The sequence below is a fragment of the Tachypleus tridentatus genome, chromosome 8 (genome assembly GCF_004210375.1).
Source record: "Tachypleus tridentatus isolate NWPU-2018 chromosome 8, ASM421037v1, whole genome shotgun sequence".
Taxonomy (NCBI): Eukaryota; Metazoa; Arthropoda; class Merostomata; order Xiphosura; family Limulidae; genus Tachypleus; species Tachypleus tridentatus.
In genome coordinates, this window is record NC_134832.1 from 98,475,106 (window position 1) to 98,492,340 (window position 17,235).

The window sequence follows — 17,235 nt, forward strand, 5'->3', positions numbered from 1 at the left end:
CCATTAATTTACCCTGGATTACCTGACACACCTCATCCTTTATGGGAAGTACCTGTGAAGAGATAAACTTTAGATAGAGGGGTAGTAGACATTTACACAAACACAAATAATTATATATATAAAATAATGGTAGGATTGATCCAAACCAACTATCACTCAAAAACTAAAATACTGAACTTGCTGAAAGAGACTGGAGGATTCAGTGGATCCAAATTCCAGATCCATTAGCTGTACTGAGACTACTAAAGGGATACCATGTGTCCTAATCTCAAAAATTCAGATTCAAGGAAAGCTCACAAACCTAAAGACATAGAACCATCCCTGTAAGCAAGACTTCAATTTTCCATTCCATAACAAGGAGCTGGATGTGAGGTGGTTGAGATGGAGTTAAAATATGGTGAAAATTTGTAAAACCCAGCAGAAGACATATGGTGCTAGATATGACTAGAACCCTGAACTGTGTAACTTGATCTGTAGTCAGGTACACCACTGATTTTCTGGCACCCTTGATTCTGGAGCCTTGCCAGATTATCATTTTTGCCAGACCAATAATTCAGCAATACACCTCTAATCCACTAATTACACTCCTCCTGTGTCTCTAACCAATAATGGGTTGTTAGAAACTTAAATAAAACAAATATTAAATGTAAATTAAACTATTAACAAAATACATTAGTGCAGGCATAAATGATAGATTTATTAGTACAGTAGAAAAGAAAAAGGTTTATTAATTACTGTACTTACAAAGAATGTTGCAGTAGTACTACTTCCATAGTGACAAATTTTAGGATTTTACGGGAATTGTAGAGCTAATCGCAAAGGTCTGGAAGTTGAGGGCTGTCAAGATTACAATCTGTTTCATCATGGATTTGTGATGTTGCAGGGGAGAACATCCAGGGTACTAGAAGCCACAGAATTATCAGAGGTAGGCCTACAGCTCTGAAACACATTCTTCTTGGCTATGTTTTTATACATTTCATCCAAGTTATTTTTTATGCTTTGATCTTTCCCTGTGCAATTTTTCATATAGCAAATGAAAAGTCATTAGCTCTTGTTCTGTCATAGAGTAATGTTGATTTAACCCACTGATTAATTCATCCATCAACTTAATTAACTTGTTCACAGTAAGTCTTTCAGCTACATCTGTTTTATCTTCATCACTTTCATTGTTTTTATCAGGATTTAGAGCAATATCCATAATTGCAGAGTCAATATAGTGATGAACAATAGGTGTTTCTTTGTCAAAATTCATCCACTTGGCCAGACTTTCTTCATTAAGCTTACATGCTATACCCTTGTAAGCAGGTCCCATAAAACTTTCTGCATAGTAAAGCAACTTGTGAACAACTTCTTTCTCCATTGATACATTAAATCCTGTAAAGTCAGTAGGTAGCCTGTCCCAAAAGAGAGCGTGCCACATGCAATGCCATCTGTGGCTGCCCAGTGAACTTATCTGGCAATCACAGGGATTTCAAGTGTGCTCTCATAATTTTGTCCAGATTAAAGGAGGTGCTGGATCATCAGTTGCCAGAAAATAGGTAGTATACCTGTACTTGAAACATAGCAAAAGGCAAATTAAATTCACTATGAGAATGTGGAGAAAAGATTCAGCAATCTCAAACCTGGACATCCACAGACCTGGCTGAGAATACCAATGAAGTGCGAGAAAGAACATTTCTATGGAGCTGGAAAGATAGTAAGAATTGGTTGAGATAAGAACAATAATCCACAAATTGCCTCTTGTCCCAAGCACAACAAACACACAGGAATAACATTCTAGAAAAACAGCATCAACTGTCAGTATCACCTCAATGACCAAAAACACTGATTGCTGCAAAATGAAAATTCATACATTTGGAGGATAATGGAAGTGGAGAATTGAATGAAAAGTCCAACTTCACTACTAGAACCTGAAGTACCTCTGAATCTCCAACTGAAGGAATACCAGGTGCCCATCAATAATGCTAACCTCACTAACTGCCTCCTCCCCTGACTGTAGAGAAATGCTAGATAACAAAGGAGGAATAGGAGAGGTCAGATAAGCTGTCATGCTGACAACAACAGTATAGGAATTCATACTATGAAATATCATGTTTAATTTATTGTTGTTGTTTTTTTTAAAGAAAATTATAATTAACTAGAAATCCATAAGGTGACGTAAAAATCTCAAACCATGACAGAATGACATGTAAGAATCAGAGAAAGCTATGACCAACATTTGTAAAGAATAATTAATCCCATTATTTGAGTGAGCTGTTTATAAACAGTACCAGGATGGAAGACACAAATGTTGGTGTAGAGATTTGAAAATTAGATACAGCCAAGAGCATTTAAATGGGGTATAAAAGACTGCAGCATGCAAAAACAATACTTATATAGGCAAAGCCAGTGTCAAAGAAAACTATGGTGTCAGCAGATGGTGAGTATATTTTTGATTATGGATGAATTGTTTACTTCTTGATTCACAGAATATCTGCTGTATTACAGAAGTTTTATTAATACTGAAGATAGGAGGTAACCTGGCAAGCAATTATAGAATACAGTTCATTACATGATTATGAATATTTCTGTATTTTGAAATCATAATAGTAAATAAGTCTTAGGAATTCTGTCATACTTTAGGTAATCACAATTGTTATTTCCCAAGGTTTATTATTAAGTCTTAAGAGGTGTAGTTTTATATGCTTCATGGTTGTTGAATTCCTTTGCTTATTTATAAAGATGTGTTGTTTTTCAGTAGTGTGCTACAAATTAGACAATGTATCTGTAACTTGCCTCAGTTTACCTGACCTGAATCTGTGAAGAATGGGACATTTCCAATGAGGACTCTGTAGTAGGGGTGATAGCCTTCCCATAATATGTAAAATAAACCAATATAATAAACCATAATTTAATTATGCAGAAAAGGATGGCTTTTTATGCACTTAATTTTATACAGCATAAAGAAATTAATAATCTTTATATATGGGAACTCTTAACTTTGATAATGTCATGCATGACCACGGCTAAGAAGGAATTATGAACACGTTTTGTTTAGCTTGGTAACAAACTGTTGTGAAACCAGACAATATCTTTCATGCACTGTGCATTTTACATTATTTTTCTTTATTAAAATATTTCATATATACATATTTGAAAAGGTTCATCTCAAAATATTATATCATCATATCCCCAATAAAGTAGTTGGACAGCATTCTTTGTGCTAGTAAAGTTGTATAGTATTCGCATATTGCTGAACTAAATATCAGGAAAAAAATTGAGTTTTTATTCTTCATTTATTTTTAGTATACTTAGCTAAGAAAAACTTTGAATAAGAATTCAGTTCAAACACTATAAATTTAGTTTTACTATATAATATCTAATGTGCATGTGAGGTATATCTATCATACAGAAGAACAATATAAGCAAAGATAAATTTATACAACACCCAAACAAAACTTGATAAATTCATAGAATTTATACTTCAGACAATACAGATAACACTTATGAAATCAAGAATGCTAAGTATTATGGGACAATTCTCTGAAGGTCACTAACAAATCTGATAATTAGTAATCTATCAGTCTGTTTTGTTACTAGCAGCAATAAATTCTTACTGTTACTAGTTTTATGTTTCCCTGGATGCTATAATTGACAAAAGCATTCATATAGAGAAAACCCAGCCAAGAACAAAGCCATAAAAAAATATGAGGATTAAAGACCACAAAGGATCCTGACAGAGGTTCCACCAATCATGTAAAATCTACTATCAAATAATGCACGAGCACAACTAAAGTGGATAAAAGGTTTCAAGGAAACCAAAGACCCCAAAAGATATTGAATTTCTCATACAGAAAGAGAAGGAAAAGCCAGATTTGTGAAATCATGGCCCTTTATGGTCTGTGAATGCAGCAGAGAAGCCTGTACCTTGCAAACACAGGAAGTGAAGTACACACACAAATGAACCAGATACAGGATGGTTTGTGAGATGATATTTCTCCAGCTTGACTAACCAATCTGAATGAAACACCTCCAAAAGAATTACAAGGATATGCTTGGAGAAGTTCTTCTGGAATGAAGATAAAAGAGTAAAAAAAGCTAGTAATGCATATAATAGTAGAATCTGCATTCCAAGCTGTGAATGTGATGAGCAACAGTAAATATTAAGCAACAAAAAACGTAAAGGGTAAAAAACACCAGGCCAAAAGAAAGAACTCAGAAAGGACAAACTCAGACATGGTGTACAGATTAAAGATAAAAGATCGGATGATGGAGAGATGAGAATGTTAAGAGAAGTCGATCTTAGTCATCCAAAGCCCCAGAGAAAAAAAAATCACTGAAAGGTGAGAAAACACGCTGCATTTAACTAAGGAAAATCAAGAAGCTGATGTAGACATGTAGAAATGATTACCAAATGATTTGATGTAGTGGAGAGCAACAAACAGGTGAGAATAAATCCCAAAGTATAAGAAATTCTCTCAACAACATCCTTGGCCAAAAGATTTGACACTGCCTCAGAGAGATGCTGGGGGAAGACAGGATCTTCTGGAGGAGCAGAAGAAAAACAAAAAGGCTAACAGATAGAACTGATAGCCCTCAACAGTTGGTCACAAGATGAATTCCTAGATTCACAAATCAAGACAAATTGGCCCCAACTGTTCCAAACTCCAGAAGACAGTAACTGATAAGACCACTGGTGTTAATATCTACAAACAGTGGAAGAACAGATGGGAGAAGAGCAATGGGATGGAGGATGAGAGACAGAAACTGAAAGAAAAAAGTCTTGGGAAAAGGAAAGATGGGACAAAAAGGTGGTTAAGGAAAAAATACTGGCATGTGGCCTCAGTCTCTGTGGTTCCTTACCCAACAAATCCCAACAACAGAGTAACCAACAGAGAAAAGTCAAAGTTGAAAAAGACAAAACACAGAAAAAACATAGGAAATGAGTGTCTACCATAAACTCAGCAGAACGATAAATTGCTTCCGAAAGGAGGTAGGTAGATAGGTATTTCATGTTAACTGGCACAAAGCTACTAGGCTATCTGTGCCAAACAAGATGTAGTATACTATATTGCTATATGGAAATGAAAGTAAAAAATATGTAAAATAAAGACCTGTCAGAAAGACTGAAGCATTAAGTTCAAACTTGCTGTCAGTCACCTGAAGTTGACCTTTCCAGTCCTGGGTTCAGGTCAAAATATAATTTTAAAATCTGTAAAAGAAATCATGCTAAAACAGTATATAGTCCAATAAAAACCCTAAATTAAGTTTAAAAAACTAATGGCTCTTAAAAGTGTAAAAACATGAGTGAGGTGGTCAGTATCACCTATGACACTGGCTAATGTCAAGGGTAAACCTACCTTAAAAACATGTTTAAAATGGTGGCGGCGTTCTTGGTTGGAACAACGGCATGATAATAAAATATGTATGATTGTGACCCGAGTGCCACACAAACCATACATTGGAGCATCAGTACCAGATAAGAGGAAGTGGTGAGTTAAAAAAATGTGACCAATGCATAGCCTAGCCTTTCGATCTTTACAGAAACAAGATTGCCAAAGAGCTAAAGAAGACTTGATTTGATAAAGCTTATTATTTTATTGCTCACTCCAGGTCGACTGCCAACCGGTGTATAGTCGGGTTTTGATAACTGGACCATAGTCCACGTATGGAACAGGGACGGTGGTGATAGAGCCAGAGCAGATGCACTTTGCTGCTCTGTCAGCTAGCTCATTCCCATGAATGCCAACATGACCTGGTATCCAAAAAAACTGGACATATATAGATGATAGAGAGAACTGGGCCAGTTTGTTTTGGATATTGATAAGAATAGGATGGTAACTAACATGAAATGATGTCAGAGCCAATAGACAGCCGAGTGAATCAGTATAGATTGAACAATTCGTATACTGCGCACAATTCAGCAGTGAACACAAACTGTAGAGGGGATTTTGTGTGCTACAAGTGAACTGTAACAAACCATGGCAGAACCTACAGAGTCACCTGATTTTGAACCATCTGTATATATGGGAATGGATGGATCGTTTGAAAGATGTTCAGCAAATAAAGAGTGATATTTCCAATCGGGAGTGTTGGCCTTCCTCAGATGACTCAAAGATAGGTCACAGTTGGGGATAGTAATTAGCCATGGTGGAAGAGGCTGATCTGTTGATACTGCTATGCTATTCAAAGATATATCTAATTTTTCTCGGGCTATTTTACGAAGGCTAAAAGGAACAATGGCAGGTTTTCTATTATAGAAATGTGTAGCCCACAAAGGATGGAAAACACAACCCCAAGTAGGATGATGTGGTAAAGAGTGAAGTTTGGAAGCATACGTAAGAGACAGTTGCAAACAGTAAATATACAGAGGGGGTTCATGGGACTCCACATACAAACTTTGGACTGGAGAAGTGCGAAAGGCCACAGTGCAAAGCTAAAGCCTCTGATGGTGGATAGGATCCAGCATTTTCAGTGCTGAAGTTCTGGCAGAACCATAGACTATAGACAAGTTTGAATCATATAAGAGCATGATAAGTTGTAAGCATGGAGTACTGATCCGCTCCCCAAGAGGTGGAAGAGAGGACACGGAGGATGTTCAGTGCTCTTATACATTTGACACGAAGTTGCTTGATATGCAAAATAAAGTTTAAGTTACAGTTAAATATAAGACCTAAGAACTTTGCCTCAGGGATGACACGAAGTACATCATCAATACGAAGTTCTGGATCTGGATGAATACCCTGTTGGTGGCAGAAATGTACACAAACAGTTTTAGGGAGAGAAAGTTGAAAACCATTTGCTGTGGTACACTTAAGTATATGATCGATTACAGTTTGTAGCTGCTGCTCAATAAACATCTTATTTGACGACTGACATGAGATATGAAAGTCATCAATGAAAAAACCATTTGCAACTGTAGGGGATAGCTGTTCGCTGATGGCATTAATCTTTATAAGGAAAAGTGAGACACTCAGAACACAAACCTGAGGGACTCCAAGTTCCTGTGGAAAAAAAACAGGAAAGTGTTGAGCCCACAAGGACCTGGAATCAGCAGTTCATTAAAAAATGATCAATAAAAAGTGGCAAATTGCCACACAATCTGTACTAATGAAGGTCTCGTAAGATGCTGTATCTCCATGTTGTATCATAAGCTTTCTCTAAATAAAAAAAAATAGAAACAAGATGTTGTTGCTTCAAAAAGGCTTCTCTTACTGATGTTTCAAGGTGAATTAAGTGGTCGATTGTGGAGCACTGTCTTTAGAACTCACGCTAAGTGGATGAGAGAAAGTTGTTTAATTCAAGGAACCAAACAAGTGGAGCATTAATCATCCTCTCTAAGGTCTTACTGAGGCAACTCATCAAAGCAATGGAATTGTAATTTGAAGGAATCTTTGGATCCTTCCTAGGTTTAAGAATAGGGAGTACAATAGCTTGGTGCCAAGCATCAGGAAAGACATTCTCCTGCCATATCCAGTTAAAGACAGCCAGAAGAATAGTAAGAGGCAGAAGAAAGGTAGCATAGCATCTCATAATGTATATCATCAGGTCCAACTGATGTATTGCCAGACCAGTGAAGTGCAAGTTTGAGTTCCACCAGCATAAGAGGGCAATTGTAGTCATAGGGATGATCAGTCAAAAAGGAAAGAGGTAGATGTTCAACTCATGTTTTAATAGTTAAGAAGGAAGGGGATGAGTTTGAAAAGCTAGATACATGAGAGAAACATTCACCAAAAGTACTGGCAATGCTCTGAGCATCAGCAACTTCATGCTCATTTGATATTAAGATCGAGAGGGGGACAAAAGTTGATTGATTGATTTAGAGTTTTATGGCACAAAGCAGCTAGGCTACCTGCACCAAACATCCAGTAAAAAGGTAAAAATAAATTAAATGTAGTAAAATACAGAACAGGAAATGAAGGTAAAACAAAACATCATTGATAAACAGAAAATGCATAAAACCAATGTTGACACCTAGTTTACAATGGTAAGAGAGAAAGGAGAGTAAAAGAAGTTGTAAAGTACTTACTCTAGCAAAATGGTAATGATCATAACCCGCCAGGAAGACTAACAGGTAAGTTCAAGAACCACCGTCAGTCACCTGAAGTTGGCCTTTCCAGTCCTGGTTCCAGGTTATGTTTCATAGCAGCCATTATCAAAATGTAAAATAATAGAAGTTTTAAAAGACATATAGCAAAATCTTAATAATAATGAGTAGCCAAAGGTCCAGTAAAAAGGTAAAAGTAAAGTAAATGTAGTAAAATTTGTAAAAGTAAACGAAGGTAAAAACAAAACAGCAATTAAAACCAGAAAATTGCATAAAACTGATGTTGACATCCAGTCTATAAAGTTGTAAAAGACTTCCTGGAGCAGAATTGTAATGATCATAACCCACCAGGAAGACTAACAGGCATATACCAGAACCACAGTCAGTCACCTGAAGTTGGTCTTTCCAGTCCTGGTTCCAGGTTATGTGTCATTATGGCGACCAGTACCAAAGGGTAAAGTAATAAAAGTTTAAAAGACATGCAGCAAAACTGGAATAACAACTCCCAGGATGACAAACAGGTAGTTCAAACGGATAGTTCAAACAGTAGCGTTAGTCACCTGAAGTTGGCCTTTCCAGTCCTGGTGTCGAGTTATTTAATGTTCTGGTCATTTTTCAATGTCAAATTGAACTAGAGAGAATGAAACTGTGAAAAGGGAACCACAATTAAAAAGATGTTGAATAAATATCCAACACTTAAATGAGATTAAAAAGATTAATGGCCATTAAAAAACTAAAAACTTTATCAAGGTGGACAGAGTCACCATCACCAATAACACTGTCCAATGTTACAGGATAAACCCTGGGAAAAAACATGTTTAAAATATTGCCGTCAGTGAGAGTCCTAATGATGACAAGGTAGTAAAATTTGGCTGATAGTGATTTGAGTGTTACACAAACTACACACTGGTGCATCAGTTCCAGATAAAAGAAAACGATGAGTTAAAAAACTGTAACCAATGCGTAGTCTAGTTAGAACAACTTCCTCCTTCTGAACCTTACGGAAGCTAGATGGCCAAAGCCCAATATAGGGTTTTATTTGAAAAAGCTTGTTGTCCCGTTGCTCACTACAAGTGGACTACCAGCTGGCACGGAGCCGAGCCTTGAATACAAGACCATAGTCCATGTACGGAATAGGCACAGTGGTGATAGTGCCAGAGCAGATAGATTTAGCTGCGGTGTCTGCAAGCTCGTTCCCGCGAATACCAACATGGCCTGGTATCCAGAAAAACTGGATAGAAGTAGCAGTTAATGAGAAATGGGCCAGTCGGTTTTGAATATCAGCGAGAACAGGGTGTGAGCCAACGTGCAGAGATTCCAGGGCCAGTATAGAACTAAGCGAGTCAGTATAAATAGTGCAGTTGGAGTACTGCTCAGCTTCAACATGATCCAGGGCAAGAGATATGGCATACAGTTCAGCTGTGAACACAGAAGCTGTAGAGGGGATTCTGCGCGCAACCACCGAACCGCAGCAAACCATAGCAGAGCCTACTGAATTACCTGATTTGAAACCATCTATATAAATGGAAACGGAATGATTGTTTGAAAGATGTTCATTAAATAAATGACGGTACTTCCAATCTGGAGTATCTGTCTTCTTCAGATGACTGAAAGAAAGGTCACATTTGGGGGCTGTAATAAGCCATGGTGGGATGGGCTGACCTGTGGAATATGCAATGTTATCCAAGGACAGGCCCAAGTCATCCAATTGTGCCTGGATGCGAAGGTCAAACAGAGCAATGGCAGATCGTCTGTTCTAAAAAAGTACAGCCCACCAAGGAAGGAAAACACATCCCCAGGTGGGATGCTTTGGTAAGGAACAAAGTTTTGAAGAACATAGTAAAGATAGTTGCAAACAGCAAAGGTGCAGAGAAGGTTCATGAGATTCAATGTATAAGCTTTGAACTGGAGAGGTGCAGAAAGCCCCAGTGCAGATTCGAAGTCCTTGGTGATGAATGGGGTCTAGCATCTGTAAGGCCGAGAGCCTGGCAGAGCTATACACCATTGATCCATAGTCGAGTTTTGATCGAATAAGAGCACGATATACCTTTAACATAGAACATCAATCTGCTCCCCAACTGGTAGTAGAGAGGACATAGAGGATGTTCAGTGCTCTTGTGCATTTGACCTGTAGCTGCTTTAAGTGTGGTATAAAGATCAGCTTACGGTCAAAGATAAGCCCCAAAAACTTGGTCTCAAGGACCACTGGCAGCAAAACTTCACCGATATGAAGTTCAGGATCAGGGTGAATACCCCGTTGGCAGCAAAAGTGCATGCAAACGATTTTAGAGAGAGAGAAATTAAAACCGTTTGCCACAGTCCACTTCAGTACACGATTGAGGGTGGTTTGTAGTTGCCGCTTCAATATATCTCATGTTCGACGACTGACATGAGATGTGAAAGTCGTCGACATACAGCCCATACGCAACAGTGAGAGGGAGTTGTTCAGTGATAGCATTTATTATTATAATGAAAAGTGTGACACTCAAAACACAGCCCTGAGAGACTCCAAGCTCCTGTACAAAAGAACAGGAAAGTGTCGAACCCACATGAACTTGGAATCTCCTGTCCATTAAATAATTTTGAATAAACATGGGTAAATGGCCACGTAACCCTTATGTATGGAGGTCTCGCAAAATGCCATACCTCCATGTTGTGTTATAAGCCTTCTCAATGTCAAAGAATATTGATACAAGATGTTGGCATTTGAGAAAGGCTTCTCTGATTGATGTTTCAAGTTGAATTAGGTGGTCTGTGGTGGAGTGCTGTCGTCGGAACCCACACTGGGTGGGCGAGGAGGTTGTTTGATTCGATAAACCAAACAAGATGATCATTAACCATCTTTCTAAGGTCTTACAGAGACAGTTCCTCAAAGCAATTGGATGGTAGTTGAAGGAATCTTGGGATCTTTCCCTAGCTTAGAGAAAGGTAAAATAATAGCCTGGCACCAGGCATCAGGAAAAACAAACATTCTCCTGTCAGATCTGGTTAAAGACAATTAGAAGGACATCAAGAGAAGCAGGAGATAGATGGTGCAGCATGTCATAGTGTACATCATCAGGTCCAACAAATGTACTGCTAGACCGATAAAGGGCCATTTTCAGTTCCACCAGTGTAAAGGGACAATTATAGTCAAAGAGACAGTCAGTTCGAAAGGAAAGAGGTGAACGCTCTGCCCGAGTTTTGATGGCCAAGAATGTGGAGGAACAAGCAGAAATGCTGGATAACTGGCAAAAGCTTTCACCTAGAGTATCAGTGATGCTCCGAACATCAGCTACCTCCTGACCATCAGAGAGTAAGATCAAGAGGGAGACAAAATTGTAGTGCCCACTGACCTTTCGCTTCCTGTCCAATATGACCTTGGAACCAGTGGTAGAAGATATGCTAGTTGTGAACTTAATCCAAGATTCCTTCTGGCTTTGACGTCTTACTCACCTAGCATGTGCACGGGTCCGTTGGAAAGCGACGCAGTTCAAAAGTGTGGGATATCTACGAAAAGTATCCCAGGCCCGTTTTTGAGCCTTCCATGCAAAGTGGCAAGCAGGATTCCACCACGGACGAGGATATCGTGGAAAACATGTCGAGGTTTTAGGAATACACTGAGCAGCTGCCTGTATAATACAGCCAGTTACCGCTGCCACACAGTCGTCTATTGATGGCTGATTCACGATGGCAGGATCAAGTTCTGTGAGAGCAGTGAAAGTGGACCAGTCTGCCTGATCCAGTTTCCACCGGGGCATGCGGGTAGGGTGGCATCGACCACGGTCAGTCTCTCTCAAAAGTATAGGAAAATGATCACTGCCTAGTGGATTACTGTCAACCCTCCATGAAAAATGGGAGAATAATGAAGGGGAGCAAACCGAGAGATCAATAGCAGTAAAGGACTGATTAGGTGCATGAAAATAAGTGGAAGAACCAGTATTGAAAAGAAAAAGGTTGTGATCAGAGAGCATATGCTCTACAGAGCAACCCTCCCATCAATAACAGCACTTCCCCAGAGGGTATGATGTCCATTAAAGTCCCCAGGAGTAGAAAGGGAAACGGCAACTGTTCAACGAGAGCATCAAGGTCTGATTGATCATATGTCTCTCCAGGGGACAGGTAGAGAGAACAAACAGTGATGGTATGACCCAAGGAAACATGGATGGCTACAGCCTCCAAGGGTATGTTGAGTGACAATGACAGGGTGGGCACGTGCTGATCAACCAATAGTGCCACCCCTCCATGTACTCGTCCATCACACAGCCTGTCATTTCTGTACAGAGAAAACTGCCGAATGGTGACAGTATCAGCAGGTTTTAGAAATGTTTCTTGTAAGGAAATACACACGGGATGGTAGGAAACAATCAGTGTTTTGATATCATCCAGATTAGAATGTAAACCTCGACAGTTCCATTGTATCAAGGTGGCCATTTTTAATGATGGGTAGGCGAAGTGGCTGGAGATCCTTTCTGTGTACGACCATGTGTTTTTTCCTTACTGTCCTTAGTCGGAGGAGGTCTATCAACCTCCATGGATCCTGCCCTGGGTCAATTAAGCAGGTCTTTGTTATTGGAAGGGGATTCCAGTGACTGAGGATGCAAACGAATGATTGTTTTGCCTCTTGGGGTGGAAGAAAAAAGATGTATCAGAAGAAATGCCTGTATTTGAAACTGAAGGATGTGGATCTCGAGGTTTGTTGGAATGTATGGGAGGTACAGAGATGGGTGTGGAAGTCGATTCATGAACCTTTTTAACCATGGAGGTCAAAAGGCTTTTCATTTGTTTTGAAAACGATTCTCTTGGAGGCACAGAGAGATCTGTCTGCACTCCCACTGTAGTTGTGGAATGAAGTGCAGCAGCATATGTCCGAGATGGAGTGGCAGGCACCAATTTCCTAGCCTCAGGATAACTAATGTTATGAGTCGTTTTCAAACGCTGCACCTCTTTTTCCTCAAACCATTTCGGGCAAGATCGAAAGTAGGAAGGATGAGAACCATTGCAGTTGATGCAATTTGGGTCTCTGTCACATTCATAGGCATTGTGGTTCTTGCCACCGCAATGAGCACATGTCAGGGAACCACGACATGATGTCTTTGAGTGGCCAAACCTCTGACATTAGAAACATTGAAGAGAGTTTGGAATGTATGGCCGTACCCTGCAAATTAGATAACCTGCCTTGATGGTAGCAGGTGCACGTGATGATGTAAATGTCAAAACGAGGGTATTTGTTGGCAGTATAACTTCATCTTTGAGAGTGGAGATGCGCCTCACTGGAGAAACTTCTTGAGTGGAGAGACCAGCAAGAATCTCTGACTCGGGGGACATTCTTCAAATCCCTCTCAACAATAATTCCTCGTGATGAATTCAAGGTAGCATGAGGGGTAACCTCAATAGGTATATCCCCAAGTGCCTTTGAATTCAAGATGAGTTCACTGTAGTGGGTTGTGGATGTTTCAAGTAATATGTCTCCAGATCGAAGCTTCTTTACTGACTTTGGAGAGCCAGCAAGACCCTCTAGTCCTTTCTGAATAAAAAAGGGGATAACTGCCCTAAAGGTTTTTCTGAAAGAGAATGTAATATAAGAAAATGAGGTACATGTGTTACAGATGTTGAAGATTGCTGCTCAGAGTCTTCAAGACGTGGTTGCTTACCTATTGACTTTTTTTTCACTATTTTATTTAAATTTTTTGGAGGAGGATCCATTGGAAAAAAGAAAAATTTCGGTACCCATTGACCCCACCCACCATGGAGCCCTAGAGAGGACCCACTACAATGTCATGCAAGGACAATGCAGCAATGCCAGGGTTTCGTGAGCACTATACCCAAACACCAGCATCAGGTGCAATTGTCCACAACACCCGTTTAGAACTTCCAACACTGGTACTTGGTTGACTCTAGCCTAAGTGGACCAGCCAATTGAGCCAAGGTGGGCCACCCAAAGGCTGCCTGTCTACAGGAATTCAAGGCCAAAGTGGTGTGTTAGGGTTGGAACCCTCAACCACCAGGATCCTCTCCTCCCCTTCACGGGTCGCCATGCACAGCAAACACGTGGGTGGATGTTTAGATCCCAGAGGTGACCAGACAGAACAGAACCTTCCTTGGGAGATCCCCTCACCACGTACAGGAATCCACACCGAGGGGGGGGACAAAAGTATACTGTCCACTCATCTTCCGGATCTTGTCCCATACGACTTTTGATCTGGTGGTTGAAGAAATGCTGGAGGTATATTTAATCCAAGATTCCTTCTGGCTTTGACATCTAACTCACCAAGCCTGTGCATGGGCTTGCTGAAATGCAATGCAGTTTGTAAGTGTGGGGTATCTACAAAATTTATCCCAAGCACACTTCTGAGCTTTTCGTGTTATAGAACAAACAGAATTCTACCAAGGGCTGGAATGCCGTGGGAAAGATGTCGAGGTTTTAGGGATGCACTGAGCAACTGCTTGGACAATACAGTTAGTTACTGCTGCTACACAATCATCTGTCGATGATTTACATAAGATGGCAGAATCAAGTTCCAAGAGAGCAGTGAAAGAGGACCAGTAGGCCTGGTCCAATTTCCACTGAGGCACATGGGTCAGGTGGCACTGACCACAGCCAATCTCTCTTAGCATGATAAGAAAATGATCACTACCTTATGGATTGATCTTAACCTCTCAAGAAAAGCAAGTGAAAAGCGAAGGGGAGCAGACAAAGATCTATAGCAGTAAATGACTGACTGGGTGCATGAAAATAAGTGTAAGAGCCAAGTAAGAGACAAGTTGTGATTTAGTAGCATATGCTTTATAGCATGACCTCTCACATCAATACTAAAACCAACCCAGAGGGGATTATGCCTATTAAGATCCTCCAAGAGTAAAAAGGGGGTTGGAAGTTGCTCAATGAGGGCATCAAGGTCTAAGGGATGATAATTTTTTCTAGGGGTAAGGTACAGAGAGTAAACAGTGATGGTACGACCCAAGGAGATACGGACAACTACAGCTTCCAAGGGTGTATTCAATAACAAGAACCAGGTCGGCACATGTTTATCAACCAGCAATGCTAATTCCCCATTACCTTATCCTACACATGACCTGTCATTTCAGTATAAGGAGTATTGTCAAATTGTGACTATTAGTAGGTTTTAAAAATGTTTCCTGTTAAGAAAAGACATTTGGGATGATAAAAGTCCATTCAATGACAAGAACCGACTCGGCACATGTTGATCAACCAGCAGTGCTAATTCCCCATGACCTTGTCCAACACATGACCTGTCATTTCAGTATAAGGAGTATTGCCAAATTGTGACTATTAGTAGGTTTTAAAAATGTTTCCTGTAAAGAAAGACATTTGGGGTGATAAAAGTCCATCAAATCCTTGATGTAATTCACATTTGATTGAAAACCTTGATAGTTTCAGTGGATTAGTGTAGCCATTTTTCTTTATTTTGGAGGATAGTATGGCACAAAGACCTTCTGCTTGCAACCTCGTTTTTTTTCTTTACTGAATGTGGGTCAATCTCTCTCTAGTAATTCTGCTCTGGATCAAGTAGGCAGGTCGGAGTTTGTAGACACAAGTTCTAGTGATTGAGGATGTGAACGAATAGGTTAATTCTTAGGGTGTCAAGAATAGTAGTGAAGTTGGGCAATGACTGGAAGATGTGGTAGGGACAGAGATAGAAGTAGGAATGGATTTAAGATGCGTCAGCATAAGTCTGAGATGGAATTGGGAAGAGTAATTTCCAAGCCTCTGGATAAGTAATATTATGAACTGCCTTGAGACATTGTACTTCTTTATCTTCCCCCATTTTAGGGAAAGAAGTAAAATAGGAAGGATGTGGACCATTACAGTTAACACAATGTGGTTCTAGTTTGCATTCAAAAGCATCAGGTCAAGGAACCATGGCAAGATGTTTTTGAGTAACCAAATCACTGACAATAAAAACATCTAACAGGGTTAGAAATATAAGGCTGTACCTTACAATTCAGATACCCTGCCTTGATTGTGGTAGGAGGATGTGATGTTGTAAATGTTAATATCAGAACATTTGTTGGCTCCATAATCATGTCTCTATGAGTAAAATTTCGGCGCACGGCTATAACACCTTGGCTGGCAAAACCTGCAAGGATCTCTGACTCTGGAATAGTCTTTAAATCCCTCTCAGCTATAACTCCTCTGGTATATCCCCAATGGCCTTCAACTTCTGAAAGGAGATAGACTGAGAATAGATAATAAAATGACAGTAGGGTAAAGCAAAGGCATGAAAACTGAATTTTAGAAAAATAAACAAAGAACAGCAGATCAGAACTCCAAGGTTGAAAAAGAAACTTCAGAGTTTGGGAGTTCAAGGAAATGGTTCAACTCAATTGCAAGACAAGACATATCTGTCAACCAGTTGAGAAGGATAAGGCATATTGACACCAGAGTGAAATTCAGAAAAAAAAAGTTCAGTAAAGATTTAGATATCAAGGGAAGGAGAGGAACAAAAAATATTCTTAAGAATGGACCAAATAAAGGAAGGGAAAGTGAAAAATAATAACAAACAGGAGACAGTAAAAGAAGATGATCTAACTGAGAAGTCTTGGAGTGATTAAGAATGTTAAGATAAATTCACAGCTGCACTGGAAGAATTGTTTGCAAATTTAGGTGGTGAGAAAGACAGCCTAAAGTTCACAACATTTCTGAAAACAATTATAAAAGGTGGAAAAAGACCATATTAAGGCTCCAGCTGCATAATGGCCATCACATACCATTACATAAAAAGAAGTACCTAATACCATTGTAGCAGTCTATCTAGAGTGAACAAAGTCTAGATGTTCAACACTATGCAGCATGAAAATGACTATCTCTATGTAATTTGTGTGGTGGAAAATATGAGCCACAATGTCTGCAAAGGTAGTATTCATTGAAAATACTAACAAAACATACTTTCGCAATAGTTAGTTTTGTACATACATCAACCAAATATTGATGTTGAGAATTCTCAAAATAGCCATAAAAATCACAGGAGTGTTAACGTGAAATGTGATGATTAAGCAGTCAGATTAGAGGGAACCAGCTGTGCAAGGAAACAGTGTTACACTCCTATTTGTACAGAATTGTCACATGCTCACAAGCATACAACAACACAGCAATATAATGTGATATTAGGTGGAAGCCTTAAGGTTAGTGGAAAGCAAAAAAAAAAAAAAAAGTTTGCATACATAGAACTGGAAAAACTAGATGCGAGAGATGTTACATATCAGTT

The 17,235-nt window shown here is 39.4% G+C and overlaps 1 protein-coding gene across 16 annotated transcripts in view; it reads right to left on the minus strand.

The window, feature by feature from the left end:
• Positions 1–17,235, minus strand: part of LOC143223029 (ATP-dependent translocase ABCB1-like) — a 115,290-nt gene that overhangs the window by 61,585 nt on the left and 36,470 nt on the right. The window lies entirely within an intron of this gene.